Source organism: Bubalus bubalis, chromosome 2 (assembly GCF_019923935.1).
Source record: "Bubalus bubalis isolate 160015118507 breed Murrah chromosome 2, NDDB_SH_1, whole genome shotgun sequence".
Lineage (NCBI taxonomy): Eukaryota > Metazoa > Chordata > Mammalia > Artiodactyla > Bovidae > Bubalus > Bubalus bubalis.
In genome coordinates this window covers 146,758,533-146,776,060 of record NC_059158.1, presented here as the reverse complement: position 1 = coordinate 146,776,060, position 17,528 = coordinate 146,758,533, and positions in this window count along the sequence as shown.

Here is a 17,528-nt window from a genome sequence, read left to right as displayed (position 1 = left end):
TAACTGAAGAATATTTACTGAGCTTGGAACCACTGGAAATTTCCAGTCACACTAAACAATGTTCTGCACTGGCAGAGGAGACCTGCCCTCGGGACTCACCTGCTGTAACCAAGCTTATACATTTTCCAGTCTAACCCTTTGCATCCCACCCACTCCCCCCACTTTAAATGGCAAGAAGGGGAAATTCTGTGTCACTACAGGCACTGTCTTTAAGGTCCATCAATTCCAAAGGAGCCTCTGACCTTCCACTTGATAGAAAATGTCCTAGGATAGGGGTAGCTTGGGATGATCATGGTTTACCTGGGTTTACACTAACAGACCCATGTGCCAGAAATGTCAAGTCCCAGGCAAATCTGGTCACCATAACATGGCTCCATATACCCCTCGGTCCTTGGATTTGCACAGTTGATCATCATCCTGGTGATTCTGGCTGCCTAACTGTACACAAGACAGAGGGTAAGTAAGTCCCAAATCACATGTCTAGGTCAGTTCTCCTGCTTATCACAACTGTGCTTGTTAGTTATCCAACTGTGTGTCTAATTTTGTCTCCTCAAATAGACTTCAAGTGCCACATGGGCCCATGTGCCTTGTTCATGGCTGCATCCTTAGTGCTTAGAAGAGCACCTGGCACACAAGCAGTGACTAATAAATATTTGTTGGATAAATGAGTGAAGTGGGACGGAAGGAGATGTGTAACACCTGGGATCTACTCAGAGGGTGGAAGACTAAAAGAGTATAAGTGCAAGTTACTCAGAGTGAAAGTAGATAAATAGGGAGTGGAAGACTAAGTGGGCATTCGAGCTTGTAGCATGCTTCCCCTTTCCTGTATCATATCACTATATTACTGAACTACTGTCAAACTTATGGCTTACTCCAACACTCAGATTTGACACACATTCATAATTTTCTATCAGATCAAATACATTGTGCCTGGAATATAGTAAGCCCATTTAAAAAAAAACATAATAAATAAATGTTGTCTGAATGAATGAGCTGTATCACTATTTTCAGGGTTACTATTTCAAACAAGTTCCCTGACAAGGAGCACTTTATCTAGAAGAAATCCTAGCAGATATTTGGTCAAACCTTCTGATTTCTCTTCTCAAGGCAACTGCATATCACATCTTAGTTCCCTTAAAGTATCATTATCTATAGATTTCTAGTTTTCTCTAACTGGCTACTACTAAAATAAAGCAAGCCCTTTCGTAGCACTTGAAGACACCCTGAAATTCTCCTTTTGTATATCTTCATGACCGTAATAAAAACATTTATAGTATAACTTCTGCCCACATAACTGCTTTTTGATCTTGTTGATGCTTTACCCTGAAGCTGACCTGAATTGAAACATATGCTAAAAAAAAAAATACAGAAACTTCCTTGTTCTGTGAAATTACTAACCAGTAAATGGTATCCATTTTGAACAACTCATAGAAACAGAATTCATATTGAAAATGACATCTTTTAGATTCTGGTGTAACGATAATTTTGGAACATGAAAATTGATTTTGCCCACATGAGATACCAGAATCGATTTCTGTCCCTGTTCTTTGCTCTTATAAGTGATTTTTATCTTTGGAGGACTTAGAGCTCTATAGAAACTGAACAGCTTCATTTGTCGAGCTGAAAGGTTATTTTATCTCATCAACCTATTTAATACCATATAAATATTTATAAAATTGCATTGATGAGTACACTGCTATAGCTTATAATAAAAATCATATGAGCCAAGTGATATAAATAAATAAGCAAACAAGCCAGATGATAAACAGTTGGTAGATTAAACAACTCAAAGCTTGTTTCACGCCTATCTTCACTGCTAATCAAGGCTTCTTAGCTGAGATAATGGGGTGCTTAAAGCTCCTAGCAGCATTGCGCCTGGAACACAAGATGATCTAAGTCAGCAGTTCTCACAACATGACCCATGGACTGCTGGGGATCAGGGATACTCTTCCAGGAAAGTGAAAGTCACTCAGTCATGTCCAACTCTTTGCAATCCCATGGACTGTAGCCTGCCAGGCTCCTCTGTCCATGAAATTCCCCAGGCCAGAATACTGGGGTAGGCAGCCATTCCTGCTCCAGGGGATCCTTCCAACTCAAGGACTGAACCCAGGTCTCCCACATTGCGGGCAGATTCTTTACCATCTTTACCACCAGGGAAGCCTACCCTTTCAGGGGGTCATAAGATAAAAAATTAATTTTGTAGTATTACTAAGACATCATTTGAGGGGCTTGCCTCATCAAGTTAACATTTCTATTGATAGCACAAAATGATAGTGATCGAAAGTGCTGGAACTTAAGTACATAATAAAATAGCGGTGCTGTACCAATGGTTATTATAGTCTTTACCAAAATGTGCTTATTGAGGGAAAAACAGGTTCATTTAAGAATGCCCTTGATGAATCAGTAAAAATTATTAGTTATAGTCTATCTGGGTGGTTAGGTACATGTCTTTTAAATAGTCCATAAAATGAAATGGTAAGTACACAAAAATCTCCTGAGTATTACACCTGAAACTTATGTAATATTGTAAACCAACTCATAACTCAATAAAAAATAAATCAAATAAAATTAAAAAGAACTATTGTGCACTAAACTAAAACTAAAGTCTCCAGGAAGAGAATTTGCACAGTTGATTTGTGAACTAGACTTTTTCCTGTAACCTCATTTTTCTTGAAAAAACAAAAAAGAGCAAGGTATGCTTATTCAGATTTGTATATTTGGCAGACACTTTATTGAAAATAAACAAAATGAACCTTTAACTTTAAGGAAAACAACTGACAGTATTGTTACCAATGATAAAATGCAAGCTTTTTCACTTGAAAATTAGAATTTTAGAAAACTGTATCCAACACTGTGAACTTAACAGTTTGCCAGTACTTTAAGAACTTTCTGATACAATTAGCAGTAATATAAATAATTTTTTGATATTGTATAATATGTGTCAGCATTTGGAAGGTCTGCATATCTCAGTGAAATGGCATTTTCCCAAATGATCAATGCATAGTAAGTTACAAAATCATGCAAGGGTTAAAGATTCATTCAAAATGCAAAACAAACCAAGGGACCTTAAAGTAACAAAGTATAAAATGATCACTGGTATGATTTTAGATTTCACATTGCAACTATTCTTTAAGAAACTACCACTTGTCAAGTTTCAATGTAATTTCAAAGACAAATGTACACAGTTACCTGACAAGACTTTTAAAATACTTCTTGTTTATTCCACTTGACATCTATTTAAGGCCATTTTTTTTTCATAATTCAACCAAAGCCACAGATTGAGTCCTGAAAGAGATATGTTATTTGGCCATAAAAAGGAATGAAGTACTGATGATTGCAACAATAAGGGTGAATCTTGAAAACATGATGCCAAACAAAAGAAGCCAGATCAGAGGCCACACATTGCAAGATTCCATCTGTATGAAAGGTTCAGAACAAGCAAATCTATTAGATTCATAAAATAGATGAGTGACTGCTAAGGAATGGTGTAAAGGAAATTGGGAAGTTGCTGCTAACAAGTATGTGTTTCTTTTGGGGATGGTGAAAATGTTCTAAAATTAGAGAGTGGTAAAGGTTGTACAACTTTGTGATTATACTAGAAAATCGCTCAATTATATATTTCTAAAAGGGAAATTTTATGGCATGTGAATTAAATCTCAACTAAAAATTACATTAAAAAAGAAATTATGAACCTGGTGCATTAGTTTCCTAGGGCTTCTGTAACAACCACAGAATTGTAACTTAAAGCATCAGAAATTTATTCTCACAATTCTGGGGGCCCAAAGTCTGAAATCAAGGTGTCAGCAGGGCTGTGGTCCCTCTGGGATTTCTGGGGAGAATTCGTCTTTGTCTCTTCTAGCCTTGATGGCTGCTGGTGTTCCTTGGTCATATTACTCCAAACTCTGACTCTATCTTCATATCACTTTACCGTATGTGTCTGTGGTCTTCCTCTTTCCTAGTAAGGACACTTGTGAGTTATTATCAATCTACCACACCTGGGTTTATATATAAATAACTGATGTAATATGGCAGCTGTAGATGTGTGCCATATGGATTTGTCAGTCAGCTCAAGCTCAGCTCAAGTTAGCTGACAGCCTCCAACTACAACATCTTCAAGATTTCCCACACTCTGCCTGGCAACCCCAAGCCAATGACCGTGCATGGCAGGTATGCAAGGGACTGGTCACCTCCCAACATGGGACCCCTCCATCCACAGTCCTTATGCCAGAGCCCTCCATTGAGGGTTAGCCCTTTCCTACTTAATTCATCTCCCTCTTTTTACCTGCCTGTTTCTATTTCTGTTTATATCTCACAGAGTCACTCCCATCACTTTCACTACCAACTTGGACTTGACGTCTTTTTCCCAGAGGATTCAAACTCAGTTGATCTTGAGAGTAGTCCAAAACAGTGGATAGCAAAAGGGACTTTCAGGATTAGGTTACTCACTGCCCAGCTGCAAATGAGGACCCTATGCCCCAGTGGCATGGATAGTTCCCAGCAAAAGGTGGCGCTATTCACTAAACTTTTACCAGTGGTGACCCAGGAGAGTGTTCTGATGCAGGAGACTTTTCTGGCCAGTGCATTAATTCAGGCATTTGTGGGTGAACCATACATACAAGGACAATGGAACTGGCTGTTTAATATTGTAGGATATAAAGGGGCAATGATAAACTGAAGCCACTTATTTTAAAGCTAAGCATGTGAGACAAAAAACAGCTTCCAAAGAGATGTATCTCCCACAATTAGAGAACAGACACAGCTGTGGAGCCAATTTAGGATAGCCAGTCTTCAAAGACTATTGAATACTCAGCCAAGGCAAGTCTGTTTTACTAAGATCAGGGCTCTGGCTAGAAAATACAGGACTTTAAAATATGGGATAAAAATGAATTTTCCCATAAGACTTTGGCTCTGTAGACTAAGCCCTCACAGACTACCTATCCCTCCCTATGAAGACTTACCATTTCCTCCATGAGGCTCCCTTCTGAGTGAGCACCTCCCCTATGAGAAAGACACTATGGAGATGTCTCCCTTTGCGTGTCAACCAACACCCCATCTCAGAAGCTGTTTCCACCTCCTCAGCTGTCTGATCAATAACTAGGGTGAAATCCCTGGAAACATGTTGGAAATAATAAGGGAAGAAGAGATTATAACCTAAAGGACCAGCAAGGATTAGCTAAGATATACAGGTAGAAGTCAAAGGACTGGATTTTTGAGTGTGCTTGATCAATTCCCGTACAAGCAAGAGTTTACTGACTTAAGAGACACTGTCTCAGAACACAAGATTTAGCACCCTGGCAAGGACCCAAAGAGATGAGAGAAACTCACTGGTGGGGTGACTTTAAACACCTGGAGAAAGCAATGAGCCATGCTAAGTAAATTTAAATGCATGAGTTGCCCTGAAAAGCAGTGGTAAAAGTCATTTAAAGCCTCAGGGAATTGAACATGCTGGAATGCATATATGTGTGGGGCCAGAAGACAACCAGAGAATAATATTCCACAGGAGAACCGGGAGGACACACTATTCACAAGGGCCGTCAGAAATGCAGTAGGGAGCACTTAGAACTCATTCACTCACTTAATCTTCACAAAGACCTGCAAAGGGGTGCTATTATCCCTACTTAATATGAGAAATATGAGCCTGACAAAGATTTAATTACCTGCCCCTAGCTATGTAGGCATTCCTAACTGAGCCAGGATTTTAAGTAAACCTTCTGACCCTACACAGGAGCCCCCTGACCTATTTCTGCTCTCTGAGTGCTGGGGCGCTTGCAGAGGTAACAGTGCTCCCTGATTTATAGTCAAGTGCTTGCTTGCCTTTGGATTCTGACCTTTCCTAGATTCCTCTGACCCTCTGTTTCTCTTCAATATTGTGACTTAGCTTCTTCTGTCTTGAATATGAGCCCCATGTCTGTGATTCACTGTTAGATATCTTCTTGGTGGGGTGCATAAAGGTAAAGTTTTTAATGTATGTAAAAAAATTGACTTGGTTGGACTTGCATAATAATGTAGAAATTAAGCCATAAGACCTAAGAAAAAGAAATACAAAAAAAGGAAATGCAGTAGGAGAGCCAGGCAGAAAGGCTCAGAGACAGCAGTGGCAATAATGGGTCCCTGAAATGGTAAAGACCAGGCACATAACTGCCCAGCAAGAGCAGAAAGATAGGCCTGAGATCAAGCTTATGCAAGACAAGAAAGCATGTGTGAGCTGCACGGAGAAGTAGTCCAGACTCCCATTTGCCTTCCTTGGTTGCACCAATGTTCCTCCTTTAGCTTACACGTCATGGTGATATGGAGGGTCCCACATGAACAGCTGAATCACGAGGAGAAAACTTGAGCTAGGTTCACAGATGGATTGGCTCTGAATATTGGTGAAAGCTGAACATAAATGGAAGCTGCATTACATCCCATCCAGGGGTGACTTTGAAAGACAGTGGTGAGAAAAAAAATCTTTACAATGACAGGAGCCTCACCTGGCACACCTGATCACTCACTTGTGTGGAAGGAGAAATGGTCCAAGGTGAGAATATATACAAAATCATAAGCAGTAAAGAATGGCCTGATAGGGACTTCGGTGGTAATCCAATGGCTAAGACTCCAAGCTCCCAGTGCAGGGGGCTTAGGCTCCATCCCTAGTCGGGGAAATAGATTTCACATGCCAAAAATAAGAGTTTGCATGTCACAGTGAAAGTCTGGCACAGCCGAATAAATAATTAAAAAAAAAAAAATGGCCTGATAGGCTGGTCAAGGGGTTAAGAGGAAAATTCTGAGTGACTGGAGAAAAGAGTTCTGGAGAAGAGGCAAGTGGATGGACAGATGGTGATGGGTACAAAGTGTAAAAACTTTTATGTCAAATGTTAAGGTCCACCAGAAAGCATGGAGGCAATAAACAACAGCATAGATAAAATGGTGACATTAGATAGCTTTCATCATTAATCACTTGAGAACAGGAAAGATGGACATACAAATAGAGTAACCACCATGTCAGGGATAGAGCCTGCCCATGGTCCCAAGAGCAAGAACTTTTACTTACCAAGGCCAATTGAGGTCCTGCTATCTCTGAATGTCTAAACTGCCAACAATAGAGACCAATGTTGAACCCATGATTGGGCACTATTAATGAAACCAACTATTAACAACCACGTGGTGGCCAGTTGACTACTCTGGACTCCCTATGTCCTCGAAAAGGCAGTGATTTGTTCTCTCAAGAACAGATACTTGTTTCAAGTAAAGGGAATGTCTTTTCTGCCTCCACTTTTCCTGCCAACATCCCTGATCTGAGGGTTTAGAGGGACCAATCTGCAACCATAAAACCACACACAACATAGCATCCAACCTACCTCACAGCAAAGGAAGTACAGTAATGAGCTCATGACCATGGGATTCACTGGTCATAATACACACAGTACCATCCAAACAGCAATGAGTCTGAAACAGCAGTGACATGGCTTATGAAGGTGTAAGCATAAAGGCAATAGTCCATAACAAACCTTGATGAAGGTATTCTCAAAAATGTACATGAAGAGGATGTGCACAGCTCAAGGTAAGGACTGTGGTAACCAAGGAGATACACCTCCTGGCTCTAAGAGGAATTCACTGGTCAGCAACCAGGAGTGCAGTTAACTTATCATCTCTAGCTGCAGAATCTTCAGGATCCACTAAGTATTTATGCTAAGCCCGTGAGTCTCTCGGACAACCCTCAGCCAACCACCGAGCCATTGCTACCCAATGTGAACTCTTCTATGGGTCACTGGAGCTCCCTTCTGGCTGGCCAAGACTTTATCAGACTGTACACGTCTGTGCCTCTCCCCACCCAACCCTCTTTATTTTCCCCTTCTCCTTTCATAGCTATCAGACATGTACTACATCTGAAGAACTCTTCTGCCTACTCTTGCTCCCTCCCTATTTCACAGGCATTTTTATTTGACAGGAATGTTTCACAATAAGTCTCTAGTTTCATTTCTAACTCTATTCATGTTTTTTCCTGGAATATATGCAATAATTAAATTTTTATCAATTAAATAAAGGTAATTTACATTTCCTACCTCAATATTACCCTGCCAATGGGCCTCTACTTAACACCATGCAGTTTAAGCACTTGTTAATGACTTCAATATGTACCTATAAAAAGTCCAGTGAGTGAAAGTCACTCAGTCATGTCTGACTTTTTGGGACCCCATGGACTATACAATCCATGGAATTCTCCAGGCCAGAATACTGGAGTGGGTAGCCTTTCCCTTCTCCAGGGGATCTTCCCAACCCAGGGATCGAACCGACGTCTCTCACATTGCAGGCAGATTCTTTACCAGCTGAGCCACAAGGGAAGCCCAGGAATACTGGCGTGGGTAGCCTATCCCTTCTCCAGTGGATCTTCTCAATCCAGGAATTAAACTGGGGTCTCCTGCATTGCAGGCAGATTCTTTACCAACTGAGCTATCAGGGAAGCCCCAAAAGTCCAGAGTTATTAATTTATTTTTTCAACAATTATTTATTGAATGCCTACTCTGTGTTAGATACAGGCATTGAAAATACAGTATTAAAGAAACCAGAAAAAATTCCTTCTTTTCATGGAACTTATATTCTATGGGGTTAGAGAGACAGTATAATAGACAGACTGCCAGAAATAAGCCTATCTGTACTATATTGCTCTTTTATCCTCAATAGAATTGCCTTTCACAACACGATAGCACAAAAATTAGCCTCAGCTTTTTATTATGGAACAATTTAAGAAAAAGCCATATGTTAAATCTCTGCTGCACTTTTTGGTAGAGCAACTAATTATAAATCCAGTTTGTCTACATTAGGAAAAGTACTTATTAAAAATGCACGTAGGCTGTGTTCCAACAGTTTTATTGTGTTCCAACAGTTTTATTTCTAGGAATTTATCTCAAGAAAATAATCATGAATATTCAAAAGCTTTATCCACAGGAATAGTAGTTGCAGAGTTTTTACATACTTGCAAAAAATAAACTGAAAACCATCTAATATATCTAGAATTATTTAAATAAACATGTAACCATGTATGCAATGGAGTACAGCAAGACCATTAAAAAATGTTGTTCAGGGACTTCCCTGGTGGTCTAGTGGTTAAGACTCCATGCTTCTAATGAAAGGGCACAGGTTCAATCCCTGTCAGGGGACTAAGATCCTGCATGCTGCCCAGCGAGGCCTAAAAATAAAAAAAAGTACCTTATTCAAAACTGTGTCAAGAAAAGATGATTACAATGTATTTAGTGGTGAGAAAACTAGTCAAAAAACAATCCTCCATACACTATTTACAGGATCATCTCATTAAAATGTATCTGGAAAAATATACACCAAAATACCAAAACTGTTATTTCTGGATGATTTTAACTTTGTCCATAGCTTCAAGTTTTTCTACAACAAACAAGGAAATTTATTTTTCTCTTATCTTAAATTTCTAAAAGTTTTGCTTTCACTTTTGTTTTTTGTAAAGAAAATTACTCAACATCTCTGACTTGAACATCCGTAAGTAAATCTGACAAATGACTTCTAGATAGTTGATATCCTAGAGATAAGTATTTTGATAGCCACAGCTCTTTCCCTCATAGCATTGTAGCTGTAAGAGGTGAAAGTGTCCTGTGGTGCCAAATAACTAGCCTAAAGGAAACTACTACCCAAACACCAGCATTCCCAGAAGCTTCTGGTCAGAATGCAGAACAGGCACTTAGCTGCTGAGGAATACAATGCTCCTTCAACATTCATTGATTATTGATTACAATAGATTTAACCTATGTCACAATCTTCTCCCATATGAGGTTTGCCCTCTCTCCTACCACTCCTAGTTAAGGAAAAAACACACATATGAACACACACACATGCACACACACACACACACACACTCACAAGATCCTTCAATGGCAAGTTATTAGAGAAGACTTTGTAACAAAATTCAAGGAAGGAAAAGAACCTCTTACTCATAATAACAAGTCAAAAATTGCTCGGAAAGTGACAAGAGATTGCTGCTGCTGCTAAGTTGCTTCAGTCGTGTCCAACTCTGTGCAACCCCATAGACAGCAGCCCATCAGGCTCCCCCGTCCCTGGGACTCTCCAGGCAAGAACACTGGAGTGGGTTGCCATTTCCTTTTCCAATGCATGAAAGTGAAAAGTGAAAATGAAGTCACTCAGTCGTATCCGACTCCCAGAGACCCCATGGACTACAGCCCACCAGGCTCCTCCATCCATGGGATTCTAACTCTTCCAGAATCCCAATGCTATGTGTTTGAATTTTAATATATAATTTATATACTGTTATAAACTTATAATTTTTTTTTCAAACAAATTGTAAAGAAAAAAAAAAGGACGCTGCCACTTCAAGTGTATATCCCTCAATGAATTCACCCCTCTTCATCCTCAGGATCTTCTACTTAAATTTCAAAATTGGAAAAAAAAAAAGATTCATACACCACACCAAAGTTTTGAAAATTAAAAGTTAAGTGGGAGAAATAAAAAAGATCTAGATTTCAAAGTATATGGGCTGAGTCCTGCAGAGCAGGCACGGGATGGCCAGGTGAGGGAGAAACATGCCACCCAACTGGGTTGAGAAGACTCCCACCAAATAAACAACCTTAAACCTAAAAGAACTAGGAAAAAAAAGAATAGATAAAACCCAAAGTTAGTAGAAGGAAAGAAATCATAAATATCGGAGGAGAAATAAATGGAGCCTGAAACAACAAATATTATATGATATCATATATGTGGAATTTAAAAAATAATACAAATATGTGTATCAAAGAGAAACAGACTCACATATTTTTTCCAAAAAAGCTTATGGTTACCAAAGTGGAGAGGAAAATGGGGAGGAATAAATTAGGTGTATGGGATTAACAAATACAAACTTCTATATAATAAAATAGGCTGCAGGGATATACCATGTAGCACAGAGAATTATACTCATTAACAACCTATAATGAAATATAATCTGCAAAAATGCTGAATCAATATGCTATACATTAACATAATATTTTAATTTCATGGCTGCAAGCACCATCTGCAGTGATTTTGGAGCCCAGAAAAATAAAGTCAGCCACTGTTTCCACTTTCCCCATCTATTTGCCATGAAATTAAAAGACGCTTACTCCTTGGAAGGAAAGTTATGACCAAACTAGACAGCATATTAAAAAGCAGACACATCACTTTGCCAACAAAGGTCCGTCTAGTCAAGGCTATGGTTTTTCCAGTGGTCATGTATGGATGTGAGAGTTGGACTATAAAGAAAGCTGAGTGCCAAAGAATTGATGCGTTTGAACTGTGGTGTTGGAGAAGACTCGTGAGAGTCCCTTGGACTACAAGGAGATCCAACCAGTCCGTCCTAGAGGAGATCAGTCCTGGGTGTTCATTGGAAGGACTGATGCTGAAGCTGAAACTCCAATACTTTGGCCACCTCATGTGAAGAGTTGACTCATTTGAAAAGACCCTGTTGCTGGGAAAGATTGAGGGCAGGAGGAGAAGGGGACAACAGAGGATAAGATGGATGGATGGCATCACCGACTCAATGGACATGGGTTTGGGTGAACTCCGGGAGTTGGTGATAGACAGGGAGGCCTGTGTTCATGGGGTCGCAAAGAGTCAGACACGACTGAGTGACTGAACTGAACTGAACTAACATAATACTGTAAATCGTCTTATACTTCAATTAGAATCTTTTCAAATAAACATCTGATGAAAATACAAACTTTTCCTTAGGAAGTCATTTTTGTGCTGTGATAAGATGGGTAACTAAGTGAGTCTATATAAATAACACTTCATCCTGGGGCAACAAACCAACACAGGAGAGACTATTCATAATAATGTAAACATAGAAAAACAATCTTTCCAAGATAATCATGAGAAATGCTTTGCAATGGGCCTCAATGTAGAAAGTTGGGGAATTCTTTAATGCCAAAGAGCACTATCTTGATCTAACACAAGGTTTTTTAATGATCTTTTGAAAGCCTAAGAATTATGTTGCAATTCCACAGACTTACCACTACAGAAATTGTCTTTCATTCATATACGTAATGAAAGTAATCAACTAGAGACCTGCTGAATTGATGTTTGGATCCTGGGCACCCACCATAGGCACATCAGTTCAGTTCAGTTCAGTTGCTCAGTCGTGTCCGACTCTTTGCAACCCCATGAATCGCAGCACACCAGACCTCCCTGTCCATCACCATCTCCCGGAGTTCACTCAGACTCATGTCCATCGAGTCGGTGATGCCATCCAGCCATCTCATCCTCTGTCATCCCCTTTTCCTCCTGCCCCCAATCCCTCCTAGCATCAGAGTCTTTTCCAATGAGTCAACTCTTCACATGAGGTGGCCAAAGTACTGGAGTTTCAGCTTTAGCATCATTCCTTCCAAAGAAATCCCAGGGCTGATCTCCTTTAGAATGGACTGGTTGGATCTCCTTGTAGTCCAAGGGGCTCTCAAGAGTCTTCTCCAACACCACAGGTCAAAAGCATCAATTCTTCGGTGCTTAGCTTTCTTCACAGTCCAACTCTCACATCCATACATGACCACTGGAAAAACCACAGCCTTGACCAGACGGACTTTTGTTGGCAAAGTAATGTCTCTGCTTTTCAATATGCTGTCTAGGTTGGTCATAACTTTCCTTCCGAGGAGTAAGCGTCTTTTAATTTCATGGCTGCAGTCACCATCTGCAGTGATTTTGGAGCCCAAAAAAATAAAGTCTGACACTATTTCCACTGTTTCCCCATCTAGTAGGGGTCTAAGTAATATTTGTTAAATACATTAATAAATAACTGCCTTATCTATGCTCAGTTAGATAAATGTAACAGATAAAATATTCACAGTCACAGGTGCCACTAAGCTGAGCTGTGAAAAAAATGTAACTATTTGTTGATAATTTACTTTATATGAGAGCCCCCATTTCAGATTATTAAACGCTTTTACTCTAAAATAAAAACAAAAGTTAGATATTTTCAATCATCACATTTATTCATATTGACATCACATGACTTTTGTTATAATACACTGAGAAGTCCACAGATTTTTCTGCCCCACCCCACCGCCCACAGAAAAAGCATTATAAAGAAACACCACACAAACTCAAACTAAGGGACATTCCACAAAGAAACTTGTTTGTACACTTCAAAATGTCAAGTTATAAGATACAAAGAAAGGCTGAGGAACTGTTCCATATTGAAGAAAATTAGAATCATGACAATGTGTGATCCTGAATTAAATCCTGGACCTATAGAGGATGCGTTGGAGCAGTCTGTAAAATCCAAGTGAGACCGGTGGAGTAGAGGGTAATAATCATATCAACACTGGTTTCCTGATTTTGATAAGGTACACTGTGGTTATGTAGGAGAGGAATTTTTTTTTTTTTTTGGCTGCACCAAGCGACATGCAGAATCTTAGTTCCCTGACTAGGGAATCAAACCCAGACCCCCTCTAGTGGAAGCATGAAGTCTTAACCATTGGACCGGCAGGGAAGTCCCCGTAGGATAGTCATTTTATTTATTTATTTTTTAGGATAGTCATTTTAAACAAGAACTTTCACTATGACCGGTACCATCATCAACATTTCCTGGCTTTATTGTACATGTAAGATTAGGAAAACGGGCAACTTGGATATGGTTCTCAGTTTAGTTACTTGTAAGCAATTCATAATGAAAGTAATGTGTTGACACTGAAAATGAGAATTCACGAAGCACAATGAAAAGAATGCCAAGAAGAGCAGTAAAAAAAAATAAGAGTCAAAAACAGAGGAAGTATAAAGCATTCAAGTATGGAATAAGAGCACTCACAAAGGCAGATATCCAGTTTGTTGTGGATCTGGGGTAGTAATCGAGGATAACAGGTATACGAGGCATAAAGGAACATCTAACCTCACACCTAATAGCTTTTATCATATTTGTCATCAGAAGACCAGTGTTCTGTTACCAGATTTATCAAAAATTAATTATAAATACTACTCAGCAATTTAAAAAAGAACAAATACTGTTACATGCTATATGAATAACCCCAAAAAACATTACAGGAAATGAAAAAAAGTCAGACACAAAACACAATTTATTATATGATGCCATTTGTATGAAAAGTCCAGAAAAAAGCTAAACTATAAAGACAGACAATAGATTAGGGGTGGCCTGAAATTGGGGATGAGGAAGGGAATGGGGATTATTTGTAATCCTCATTTGATTATAGAAAACAATTCATCTTTAATCCCCAAACTGAAGCTCAATGCCTTAATTTTTTCATCGGCTATTTAGTCACAATTACAGTTCCTAACTCAAAAGGGCCCTCTGAAGATCAAATGAGACAACACAGGTCAAAAGTTTAGAACAATTTAGGTCAAAAGTACCAAACAAGTCTGGTACTTAGGGCTCAACAAGTACATACACATGCCCAGCTTAAAAATTCAGAAAATAAAATGCATGTAAACAAATATGCATGTAATAAATGGTAAACATAGAGAAAAGTACAAGTTCATACTTTAAAGATTCAGCATTAAAGTACAGTTCATCCTAATCAAGGTAAATAATTTAAAAGACTTTAGGAGAACTTTTTAAATATGTACAATCAAGTATAAGAACACATGAAAATTATTAAATATACTGTTATTTCCCTAGTATTTTCGGTCTCAATGAAGTATAAGGAAATGTTGAGACTCCTCCTCAGCCTTTCATCTTCTTGACATTTTGATGGGTAATTTCCCGATTTTTTTAATTACATGATTTTTCACAGTTTTCCACATTTTTTCTATATATAAAAGTCCTTTATTGAAAACTGGCTCCCAACTAACATTTTTACTTTATTAACGTTTTTATATAAGGAGAAGTCTCTTATTTAAGATACATATATAACAGAGACTTCTCCTTATATAATCCAATATAATCCTGGACCAAAACTCTAGAAACCAATACTGGTGAGGCCAAAGGCACTGACATAGACACGTACACTCTTCCATGTTTTCTCATTCTTTAAAACATGCGCATGGTATTGGTATTGGAGGCACCAAGTTCTCTTCCAGTAGGTGTCAAATAATGATACAGGTACTGTCTCCTGAATTCAATCTGTTCACGGACTCTTTCCATACAGGTATACAAAGTGAAAAACTGCTAACCCACCACTCCAGCAGACAAAGACAAAGTTGTTTAATCTTAATCCTTTGAAATAACTACTTCATCGAATATAGCCTACGTATCTTTGGTTAAATTATTTTCTCACCAGCATCAACATTTATATTCCCCTACATTATCTGTATGACGTTTATAAAATGAACTTCTGTTTTCCCTATTCTATCATTTCTTAAGTATTCCCAGATAAAGTTCCTAACGTGAAGAGAAAATAGAGGCAAATTTCAATATTTGATAAATTTTATCATGGTAATTTTGAAAACAAATTTACTCTTTAAATTGCATTATAAAAAATACATTACTCTTCACATTCATTTTACATGGAAATATATAATCTTTTGAGTATTTAAATATAGTTTCTCTTTAGCAAAATCATGTCATTCAGAGCCTGAGTTACACAAAAATGTAAACACACAAGTCCAAAACACACTTTACACATTGTCTACATACTACAAAATTTGGAATAATTATAGTAAACATTTATGCAAGGACAAGATTAATAAAACACTCACTATGGTTATCATTTGATTTTTTACTATTAAAAGAATTTAATGCATACTTGAATACACACACAGAAAAATCCAATTTTTATCTAATATGTAAATTAAGCCCAAACAAATTTTGACAAAGGTGCACTCTTGTATCCTACCAAACTCTGAAAGTTATTCACTACGTATTTAAATTATAACATTTAAAATTTCAACTTTTCAAGCCTGTCTAAAATAACAATGACTATAGGAACTCAGTAAACATTTCAAAATGCTTTTTAAAATCATTAGGACTATTTTATACTTTAAACTTTAGATATAAACCTTTTCTTCTTAAGGAAAAAAAAAAAGGTACTTAGAAGAGTTTCCAATGTGAAAAATGGTAGTAAATTTTCTTCAAGTTTTTGATCAGTTGAATTATAAGAACTTTCTTCTCTGCATGATGTAATCACAGTAGATATGATACATCACAATTACATGGTACGTTTTTTTCCATATGATCTCTTGCTTTTAAACTGACACTAAAAGCTTGCAGAATGCCTATTAACAGTACTCAAGAGAATTACATGTCTACTTCATAGGGAAAAAAGACACCAATACCCACAAGTAGAATATTTTTATGAATTAACTGCTTATTTACTTCCTAATCAGTAGGACAGTTTTCTTTCTAAATTAAAATTGCAGGATTATTCCAAATTAGCAGCTGACAGTGATATTTTAAGAAAAGAAATTAAAATATTTGAATATAGGGTAAGTTGAAGTTGCTCTGCAACTAAAAATATAAACATTTGTCCATTTTTAAACCTAATTACTGCTTTAAATTTAGAAGTAAAGATATTATTTGGAAAACTCACCAGTGGCCACAGGACTGGAAAAGGTCAGTTTTCATTCCAATCCCTAAGAAAGGCAATGCCAGAATGTACAACTACCACACAATTGCACTCATCTCACATACTAGCAACGTGATGCTCAAAATTCTCCAAGCCATGAATAGTATATTTCAACAAGCCACTTCAACAGCACATGAATAGTGTACTTCAACAAGCCACTTCAACAGCACATGAATAGTGAACTTCCAGATGTTCAAGCTGGATTTAGAAAAGGCAGAGGAACCAGAAATCAAATTGCCAGCATCCACTGGATCATAGGATAAGCAAGAGAGTTCCAGAAAAACATCCTCTTTGACTACACCAATGCCTTTGACTGTATGGATCACAACAACTGCGGAAAATTCTCAGAGATAGGAATACCAGACCACCTGACCTGCCTCCTGAGAAATCTGTATGCAGGTCAAGAAGCAACAGTTAGAACTGGACATGGAACAACGGATGGGTTCCATCCAAATCAGGAAAAGAACACATTAAGGCTGTACATTGCCACCCTGCTTATTTAACTAATATGCAGAGTACATCATGCGAAATGCCAGGCTGAATGAAGCACAGGCTGGAATCAAGATTGCTGGGAGAAATATCAGTAACGTCAGATATGCAGATGGCGCCACCATTCTGGCAGAAAGCAAAGAACTAAAGAGCCTCTTGATGAAAATGAAAGAGGAGAGTGAAAAAGTTGGCTTAAAACTCAACATTCAGAAAACTAAGATCATGGCATATGGTACCATCACTTCATGGCAAATAGATGGGAAAACAATGGAAATAGTGAGGGACTATTTTGGGGCGGCTCCAAAATCACTGCAGATGGTGATTGCAGCCATGAAATTAAAAGATGGTTGCTCCTTAGAAGAAAAGCTATGACCAACCTAGACAGCATATTAAAAAGCAGACATTACTCTGCCGACAAAGGTCCGTCTAGTCAAAGGTATGGTTTTTCCAGCAGTCATGCATGGATGTGAGTTGGACTATAAAGAAAGATGAGCACCTAAGAATTGATGTTTTTGAACTGTGGTCTTGGAGAAGACTCTCGTGAGTTCCTTGGATAGC